The sequence below is a fragment of the Lynx canadensis genome, chromosome C1, assembly GCF_007474595.2.
Source record: "Lynx canadensis isolate LIC74 chromosome C1, mLynCan4.pri.v2, whole genome shotgun sequence".
In the NCBI taxonomy this organism is placed as follows: Eukaryota; Metazoa; Chordata; class Mammalia; order Carnivora; family Felidae; genus Lynx; species Lynx canadensis.
Window position 1 is genome coordinate 109,701,385 of NC_044310.1, and position 10,266 is coordinate 109,711,650.

General features: G+C 44.2%; 1 long non-coding RNA gene across 1 annotated transcript; it reads right to left on the bottom strand.

Moving 5' to 3' along the window:
* Positions 1-4,335: 4,335 nt before the first annotated feature.
* On the bottom strand, positions 4,336-9,460 carry LOC115521901. Its single transcript, XR_004344008.1, has 5 exons — positions 9,299-9,460; positions 6,035-6,347; positions 5,744-5,950; positions 5,333-5,477; positions 4,336-4,400 (listed from the first exon to the last, which is right to left on the bottom strand). It is a non-coding gene; the product is annotated as an uncharacterized LOC115521901 (long non-coding RNA).
* Between the last annotated feature and the right edge of the window lie 806 nt (positions 9,461-10,266).

Here is a 10,266-nt window from a genome sequence, read left to right on the forward strand (position 1 = left end):
AGAGGTTAGAAAAATAATCACAAAATATACCCAAAAAGGAAGAAAGGAAATAAGAGCAATAACTACAGAAATAGTGCAACAGAAAATAGTGTTTTTAAAAAATCCAAAGTTGTTTCATTGAAAGAGCTAATAAAATAGACAAATTTCTGACAAGCATAATCAAAAATTAATAAAAGGAGGCATTAAAAATCTCAGGATTGATAATGGGACATAACTACAGATAACAGCAAAAGTCTAAAAATAGTAAAGCAAATAACTTACACATTTCTAGTAAAATAATACTTAACCAAATAGGCTCAAAAAGAATAAAAAGCTTTAAAAAACCTGTATCACTAAAAGAATTAAAACATTAGATTAAAATCTTCTCTTAGATCATCAGACCCAGATGGTGAGAAAGAATCCCTAACACCAAGCCCTTGTGAAGCCCCTGTGTGGAGAGGCAAGGACACACGGTAGGGGAACCCTCTGGACAGTGGGAGCCAGAGGTGGTGTGTGAGAGGACAGGGTCGTGTCCTCCACTGCTCCTCAAGCCTCTAAGGATTCTGGTCTTATCCCTGAGAACAACAAGACATTGGATGGTTTTAAGAATGGGGATGAGGTGCTCAGACTTGTACCTTCAAATGATGGCTCCAGTGACTTGTAGAGAACAGCTGAGCCAGACAAGAGCAAGGAGAAGGGGGAGGCCAAACAGGGGCTGCAGATCAGGTCAGAGAGAGCAGGACTTGTACTGGGGAGGTGGCCATGCAGTGGACAGAGAAGCCAATGCCCCATCCCTTTCCTGAAGTGTCTATCAGTAGTGATGCCAGCGGGTGCAGACTCATGCCACATGGAAGTCTCCAGGGCATCACTATTAGAAATGACACCTAGAAAAAGTAGGAACAAGGGATTCCCTTCTGCTTTCTGAGGATGAGGCCAATGAATTAGCTAGTTGTTCACCTGCAGAGTAGAGAACAAAGTTTAAAAGAGCTGGAACACAGGGTCCAAATACAGGTGAAATATGAGGAAAAGTGGGCATGGCTGATGGCAAACTGGACACTGGATCTCCCAGGGGTATCTCCCAATAGAGGCATGAGGCACCAGAGGTGTTCCCTGCCTGGAGTGCACCCCCAGTAAGTTTTCTGCAGCTTCCACTGCCGTGGCAGAGATGGAGGGAGATCTGTGTCCTCCCTAGTGGCAGAGCTAGGTTTAATCAATCCTGATGCTTAACACAGGACTGGAGAAAGAGAAAGCAATCTACTTTCCTTTATGCCTGCTGTGTGCCAGTCATGTATCATCATTAGCGTGTTACACTAGTGCTCATCTGAGTACCCAGTTCCTAAAACAACCCTATAAGATAGATCCCCTATTTACAGGTGAGAAAAATTCAAGCTCAGAGAGCTTCATTGACCTACCTAAGGGTCCCAAGTGCTGAATAGAGGAGCTGAAGGTCTAACTCAATCCCAAGCTGTTTCCATAATATCACACGGTGTATCAGCCAAGATTCTCCAGAGAAACAGAACCAACAGGAGAGACATTTACAATAAGGAGCTGGCTCATGTGACTATGGAGTCTACAAGTCCAAAATCTGTAGAATAGAAAATGCTGTAGAACCAAGAGCTGATGTCCCAGTTCCATGGCTATCTGGCATGAAGAATTCTGTCTTACTGGGGAGGGAATGGTCAGGCTTTTGTTCTGTTTCAAGACTTAAACTGATTGTACGAGGCCCACCCACACTATGAAGGGCAACTGCTTTCATCTCATCAAAAAACACCTCACAGAAACACCCAGAATACTGTCTGACCAAATATCTGAATGCTGTGTCCCAGCAAAACTGACACACACATATACATTTCACCATCACATACAACCTCTCATAAACATTTTTAAGTGAATACGTGAAGAATTGCTTATTTGCAAAAAAGCTGCATTGCTGCTCAGATAATAGCCACATATTTCCATTGAAACTTTACTATGCAGGTTCCAAAAAATTCAGAAATCAAATAATAGTCCAGCAAAACCTAGACAGCAGCCTCCAATTGCTCAATCCATGAAGAGAGCCTCTACTCAAGAGGGAAATAATAAGACAGTTTCCAAGCCTTTTGGCAGCAGCAACAAAGAATTGCTAATTACAAACTATTCACACAGTCTTCAAATGAAGGCAGAAGGACTGTGGGTAATTGTTAGCTTTACCCACCCTGCCTGTGACCCCCCTGGGAGACAGGGTACAGGTCTCCATGGGCTGAAGCTGGCACTTGCTCTGAACATCCCAGAAAACACTCTCTCCTTCAGGCTCCACACTAAACGAGGCTTACTCTCCTTCTGGGTCGTCCTGTGAGCTGTGCAAGGGTCCCTGTGGTAGCTCACAAATGTTGCAAAAGAAAGAGCATGAATCCTAGAAGGGAAGAGACCTGTGTCTGCCCATGACAGTTGTAAAGATTCCTCCAGGGAGGGGAAGTGCAAAGGGGAGGCTTAGATCGTGGCCACCGAGTTGTGAAGAAGGCAAAGGGGAAGGAAGGAACCCTCAGAAGAGCTGGCAGCTCGTGGGAGGGAGGAGGGCAGAAACTGTCAGCAAGCAGAAGGCCTATCATTAGGATAATTATTATTATTTATTAAACATTTAGGAAGTGCCAGCCATGTGCTAGCTATTGTCACAATCCAATCATAGAATTAGATCCAATCCCTCTAGAAAAGTGTATCTAATGAGGTGGGATGAACAAAGACAAAGGGGCTGTGCTAAAGATGTATTGTAGGTGAGGAAAGGACACTCCATCCAGGCAGAGCTAGCCTCACGCCTCCAGAAAACCCCTCTCTTCTTCCCAGGGACTCAGAGACCCCTGTAGAGAAGTTGGTCACGTGCCTGCCTACTTCTCAGCTTTAGCCAACATCCCACCATGCCTTGGCCACACACACCAGAACCACTTTGTAATTCTTGTCTTCAGGCCACTCACATACTGATGCTTCAGCTCTGCAGCCAGCAATACCCAGCAAGCCATGAAGCTTCCTTCAGCATGGTCAATGGGCCATTCTACTTGGCCAGACTCTTGCCAGGGGCCAGAGTTTGGGAAACAAAGGTGAATTTCTGCCTGCCAAGCCCTCACTGCTTGTGGAGAATCTTTTAGCTTGTCCCTAGGAGAGTCTATCCTTGGTCTATAGGCAAACAGACCCAAGAGTTTAAGACATGACAATCCTCCCTGAGAGAAGACCGCCAGAGAGTACGGCCATGCTGGCCTCACGCATTCAACTGGCATCGCTCCTTCACACATCTAAGGACTGGCAAACCCAACACGCTCTAAAGAGATGTTCAGGATGACACCCTTCTCTGCAAAGCAGGCTTAGCTTAACATATATTTGCAAATCTGTAGCTCTGAGGTGACATTAGTTCATTTCCAGAGTTTAGCTATAAAAAACAGACTGAGTTATGGTGTGTTAGGTCTCAAGCAAATTCACACTGGCCTCTATTAAACTGTATGAGGTTAAGAAATATATTGGATTCTGGGGGCATATATTCTGTTAGCCAAAATTACACACTAGCCATTTGTCATATCTGTGTGGGCGTTCTTAAATCAAGGCCCTAAAGGTGAATGCATTGGTTGGAATTATATCACCAATGTCTGTCATGACAAAATTCATGGTGGCAGGAAGAGGGGGTCTTGATGGGAGTCCCTTCCCAATCGTCTCTGCAGAAGAGCACAGACTCAGGTGTCTATCACAGGGAAGCCAAGTAGCAAACAATCCCCATCACAGTAAATCATTTTGTTAAATGAACCAAGTAAATCCCCAGCAACGCAATATTAAAGTTGCAAATGTATTCACTGGAAAAGCAGAAGGTGAGCAGGTTCCCACAGAAAAGGGAAACTGCCCAGACGCTACTGAGCAGAAGGGAGTATGCTTCTCTCAGCCTTCCATCAACACTCAGAGCTACATGCATACTCTTGATTCTGAAGCCTATTTTCCCAACACATGCAGATCTTCCAGCACCCACACAACAGCCACCGCAGACCATATGCTCAGAATGTCAGAACTGGGAGGGATCAGAGTCCAGCCCCCTGATTTTTCAGATTGACACACTAAGGCATTACAATGGGGGGGGGGCAAGTCCTTAGGCTTCCTCTCATGGAGAAGTCACATCATGTACCCCCTCCCTGCATCCCTGTTTGCCCATGGAATCAGATGGAATGGATGGCCAGGGCTGCTTTAGAAGAAGACAGGAGTGATCCTCAGGAAGACATTCTTTTCTACCCAGGAGTGAGCGAACTGCCACCACCTCTCCTCCCCCTGCTCCTCCTCCATCTTGCTGGGAGCTCAGAGAAAGTCATCAGAGCCAGGACCCCCACGTCAGACCTGTGAATCCACTTACCCAGACAGCTCAGCCACTGCTTCCAAGTTATCCAGCTTATTACGGGCACCATCTGTATGAACAGCTATAACACAAACACACATGCACACATGTATGCACACACGCAAGCACTCTTCCAGGAGCACTTGTCAGAACCTGAAGGTAAGACTGGAGCCATCCTTTTCCTCCTTGTATTTTATATTGACTATAACATACTTTAAAACACTTGAGAAGAGTGTGCCAGAAGTCAACTTTAGTCTATACCCTTGGGTGCTTAGGTAGCATTAAAGGGACCCTAATCAGAAACAGAAACAATTACAAAGATATCACTAAGTCTGAACCAGGTGACACTTAGTTAGCAGAGAGTATGTTAGAAGTAGACTTTTATTGGTGGGATAAAAGCTTAATATATGGGATTGGCTACAAAAACAGGTCACACCATCTTTGCACATAGAGTTGTGAAAGGCCTGTAGGTGAGGGAAGAGATGTAGCAGTGTTCTCCAGTCAGGGACATGACTGGGCAGCAAGAGGCCAGCGTTTCTGGAACAGTGAATGGGGAGGGGCACTCTCAAAGCTCAAAACAGGAGCAGGTGCCTGCTCACCTGTCCTCTCACAGCCTGGGAAAGTGACCCACAGTCAGCAGAGTTGAACCAGACTCCTGGAGAGGACCTGGCCCTCATGTTTCAGGATCTTAAGCTGCTTGGTTAGAGATACACCCATCCCTTCCTTGGCAAGATCAGGGGACTGCCAAGGTGTTGCTTACAATAGCTTCACTCCATGGCCCCTTGACCTGTAGGGTCTTCTGCTACACAACGTTCATTTTTAGGTGGTCCCAGACCCTTCCCTGGGATGATAGCCTGAATCCCAGACCCAATGGAGACAACTTTATGAGGAGAAAGATTGTCCTCTGAAGTTGTCTTCCCCTTTTGCCAGAAGGAGGCCTTAATGCAGCCCTCATTCTGACCTCTTCTCAGGAGGGCAGCCTGCAGGGAACTTGCCTACAGAGGTTCTGCTTACCTCTCAGGTTGGTGAAAAGGGAAGAGAAGTCCTTCCCATAGGAAAGGATGAAGAGATACTGCATGATGGCCAGGCCACTTCCAGGATTTGCCAACTGAATGTGAGACCAGCCAGAAGGCTCATATGCTTCCTTCAGTACTTTTAGCTGTTCAAATGGAGACACAAAGTGGGTAGAGAATAAGGTTTAATCATAGCTGTGGATTTTTTGAGCTGTGGAAAGGAAATATTGACTCCAGGTGGGCCAGAAGGAAGGACATCCTGAGCAGAGGGATGGAGCAATGCTGTCCACTGAGTATATCTTCCAATCATACCACAGAGTGCTCCCCACCCCACCTGCTCTTTTACACAGTTTACTGGATGCTCCTCCCATTTAGAGCCTTGAGTTCTTTAGGGAGTGGGGCTGGGACTCACCTGTAATCAATAAAATGCAGTGGACATGATTTCCAAGGATTGGTCAAAAAAGGGCCTGTTAGGCTGGACCCAGGCCATGAGAGCCCTTAGTGCAGCCACATGAAACACCTGCCATCTTCTATGGCTCCTTCTGGAGGCCTCCAGATGATTCCAGCCTTAGCCTACCCCTTCTCACAGCAGAGATGCAGGACCAGATTGCCCAGGAATCTAAGGAAGATAAGTAATGCCGCTGGCCAGAGGGCTTCTCTGCCCTCATTTGGGCTGAGGAGCAGAGGCACAGCTGGCGCTCACCTGGCATGAAGGCTGGGTCTCCCAATGGCACCTTCCCATCTGGTCCCATGTGAGAACTGGCGAGCTGGGACAGAAGGCAGTAATTCAAACAGATCATGAAAAGGGCTTTGCTGTTGTCACCCTGAATTGCTCCCTTTGGGGGTGTCTCCACATGTCTTCTTTCTATGAGGTCTCAAATGTCTTATTTCTATGGGTGGGTGACATGTCTGCAGAGTGGCTTGTGTCCAGGCTTCAGGTCCAAGCCAGATCTCAGAGACACACTCCTAAGTCAGAGAAGCATCACCTGCACCCACCTGCTCCTTCTCTTTTCCTTCTGTTAAGAGAGAAAAAGAAGCAACAGGCTCCAAATTGAGTAACTTGTGCTAAGCCCATGTCACCACACCAAGACTTAATGTCTAACCTAATTGCGGTTTCAGCCTCTCCAGGAATATAATTGTAACCAGTCAGTCTGGAATTTTCTGGTCGGCACTAGTGAGGTAATCCACCTGATAGAACCCTGCTGTCCCCAAAGGCAGTTGACCTTGCCTGAAAGAATTCTTTTTTTTTTTCTAATAACTTCCTTATCCCACCTCCTCCTGCCTGAAAAAGCTTCCATTTTGTACAGTTCCTCCAGGCTCCTTCTGATGTGAGATTGTTGAGCCCAACAGTCATGGAAGAATTCTTGAGACATTTTACAGTGTAAAAAGGTGATTTTATTAAAGCACAGGGACAGAACCCATGGGCAGAAATGGCTGCATTACAAGTGTGAAGAGTGATTATATAGGGTCTTCTATCCTATGGAGGGGAAGGTGACATTAGTGTTCCAAGAAACTGAGTCTATAGGTTTGTGAAGGTTAGAGTTCTAATTATTCTCAAGATTGTGCTTTTCTTTTTTTTATATTTATTTATTTTTCAGAGAAAGAGAGACAGAGCACGAGCAGTGGAGGGGCAGAGAGGGAGGGAGACACAGAATCTGAAGTAGGCTCAAGGCTCTGAGCTGTCAGCACAGAGCCCGATACAGGGCCTGAACCCACAAACCGCAAGATCATGACCTGAACCAAAGTAGGATGCTTAACCGACTGAGCCAACTAGACACCTCTTATTTGTTTTCCTTAAGTTTATTTATTGGCAGGGGGTGGGTGCAGGGAGGGCAGCAGAGAGAGAGGGAAAAAGAATCTAAAGCAAGGTCTGGATATTAGCACAGAGCCCAATGCTAAGCTTGATCTCACAAACTGTAAGATCGAAACCTGAGCTGAAATTAAGAGTCAGACCCTCAGTCAGTTCACTGAGCCACCCACTCACCCCAAGATTGTGCTTTTCTTGTAAATCAGTAAGACCCTGACAAACTGAGTTTCACATCCTTCATGACTGTGATCTTTATCAGCTGACCATTTGTTTTTCCTTTCTTCTTAGGCAGTCATGAGTGCCTGGAGAATGTCACACACATCCCACCTTGGGGTGGGGGGGGGGCAGTTTGTGGAGTATTAGTTTGCCTTTATCCCTCAGCTTGCCTTTTGTTATCTCATCATTTCCCCCCCTGAGCAATTTTGACCTTTAAATTTTTAAGGTTGTTGAAGACAGAAAGTCCCATCTTGTGTAGCTTCTTCCTGCTGAATAAGGGCATAGAGATGTCCCTACCTATGGGTCAACATTGGAAGTCAGGGACATATAGGGGAGTTAATAAGGTGGAGGCAGCTGAGTCCAATGTGGACAGCAAAGAAGTATCTCTGTGGGTGGTAAGGCCCATCTGTCGATGTGAAGTTAACGTAGTGAAGTAGTCTCAGTACCAAGTGGAAAAACATTGAAAAAGGCAACATATTAGGATCAGTATGGCTATAATAATGAGAAGCCCAGCAAAGAGACCCTTAATAGTTGACAGCAGTCCTCCCCTAAACCAGGAACTTGACCAGTCATTGAAAGAGAGGGAAGGATTCTATAGAGCCTCAATTTGAGTATTCACATCAGTTAGTAATCATGTCACATTTCTGTGATAATCTGGAGTATATTCATATTACTCTGTTTTCATGAAGCATAGGTTCCTGCTTGAGCTGCAGCCAGGATATCAAGGTTTTGGAGGACCACATTTTGGTTTTTTTTGTTTGTTTGTTTTTTGGTTTTTTTTTTTCAACGTTTTTTATTTATTTTTGGGACAGAGAGAGACAGAGCATGAACGGGGGAGGGGCAGAGAGAGAGGGAGACACAGAATCGGAAACAGGCTCCAGGCTCCGAGCCATCAGCCCAGAGCCTGACGCGGGGCTCGAACTCACGGACCGCGAGATCGTGACCTGGCTGATGTCGGACGCTTAACCGACTGCGCCACCCAGGCGCCCCGGAGGACCACATTTTGAATTTGTGGGTGACTACGAGTTGGATCTGGTTAAAGGTGGCCAATGTATGGTTGGCTAAAGCCTCTATTTGCGATTTTATATCAATAGAGGTGGATCCTGGGACAAATATGGCTAAGGGATAAACCATCAAGAAGCCCTCTTTGTTTGATGTCTAACTTTAACAATATCCTAATTACAAGGAATCGTTGGCAAGTGGGAGAAGATTTGCCTGGGAATGTGGGCATCCTCAAGTGCATCATCCAATCCAATCATAAAGAAATGGGGCCATCCATTATCTCCACAGGTCCACAGTTAGCCCCATGGAGTGGGGTATGCTCCAGCTTTTAAGGAGCAGTTTTGTCATCCAGCCACACAGAATTGGTCAAGGTGATAGCTGAGTTATACAATTACTGGGGAATCCATCCCATTTTCCAGCTGTTCAAATAATCATATGCCCATGGGGTCCTGTTATTATCCCCACAGAATAACAAGCAAGACATTTGTCTACACATGAGCTATTGTGGCAGTTTCTCTGAAGTTTATCTCAAGTTGTGTAGCTTAGGCAAACAACAAACATTTCAAGACCATCAGATCTAGAATTTGGCATCTGCAAAGATGTATTATTGAAACATACTTTTTCTCTCCAAAATCACCCTTATTTCCAAAGATAGCCAAATCAAGACTAATTTGTTGGAAAAATAAGTTCAATTTTATCAAATGCCTAAGTATTTTCATTAGCTTATCAAGAATGGTAATTGATCACATAGAACTTTTAAAATTGTCTTTGCTGGAGCTTTTATAAGGAATCTTGATTGAACTTTTAGTAGCTTCTCTGGATCAAAAGCCAAGCCAAATATTTGCCAGCAATCCCTGTGGATTTGGGTGAATTCCTCTTCTCAAGACCCCCCAAATATCCTAAAGTTCTTGCACCTGCCAAGAAGTGACATTCTTTACTCACCTGGTAAGGCTGCTAGGACTCTGTAAGCAAGGTGTCAGGCCAACATTTCCAAGAGCCTCCATGTTTCATAAAAGTCAACCTTAGTTTCTTAAAACTGCATGGTCATATCTGAGTCTATGTATATCTCTCAAACATGACATTCCAGTCAGAAGCCTTGGTAATATAACAGATGTTTCCAGTGGTGTCCTGTTACAAGGAGAACACATTCTCATTGAACTTATGCAAACAGCTGTAATTGCCATGAAAGAGAATATTCACTGAGCACTTCTGACTTTCAGAGTATTCAGATAGAGAGAAAAGGTAAATACTTCAATTTGTTCACAAAGCAATGTTTTATCCTGTCATAATCTGGAAGAGCAAACACAGAAACAGCAATGTTTCAAACAAGAGTCACAAAACTAGAATCATCTTCCTCAGTTCATTATAATATAGCTGACAAGGAAATCCAGTTATTTCTGTGACACTTCAATAATCAGAAAGTTCAGTGACGACCTATTGCCAAAACATTATCATTATTTGTTTGACTGCTTTCCAAATAACTTAACATACCACATAAACAAGCCTAATTGGTCAAAGAATTCATTTACAATTCACATCTTGGGAAAGTTTGTTAAAACACTCAGAAAGTTATAAAGCACATGCCTACATAGGATTATGGATCATTATAAAACTTAAAATTTAATTATTTATTTAACCAAAGTGGCAATAAGAGATTCCAAAGGCATATATGAAGGGTATATAGTTGTTAGCAAAACTTAGCTCCTTTAACATTGAGAAGTTTTAACTATCTTAAGTAACCAAAGACCTGATAAAGATAAAACATAGAAACTTTGGTTTTCCAGGCAAAGAAAAGAGAAAAAACTTTGTTTACATTTTTTTTATCAAGTGCAAACCAACAATCCAAGAAAACTTTGTCTTTTTAATAGAAAGTAAAGCAGAATTTCAATCTTATACCAGTGTACTTTTAA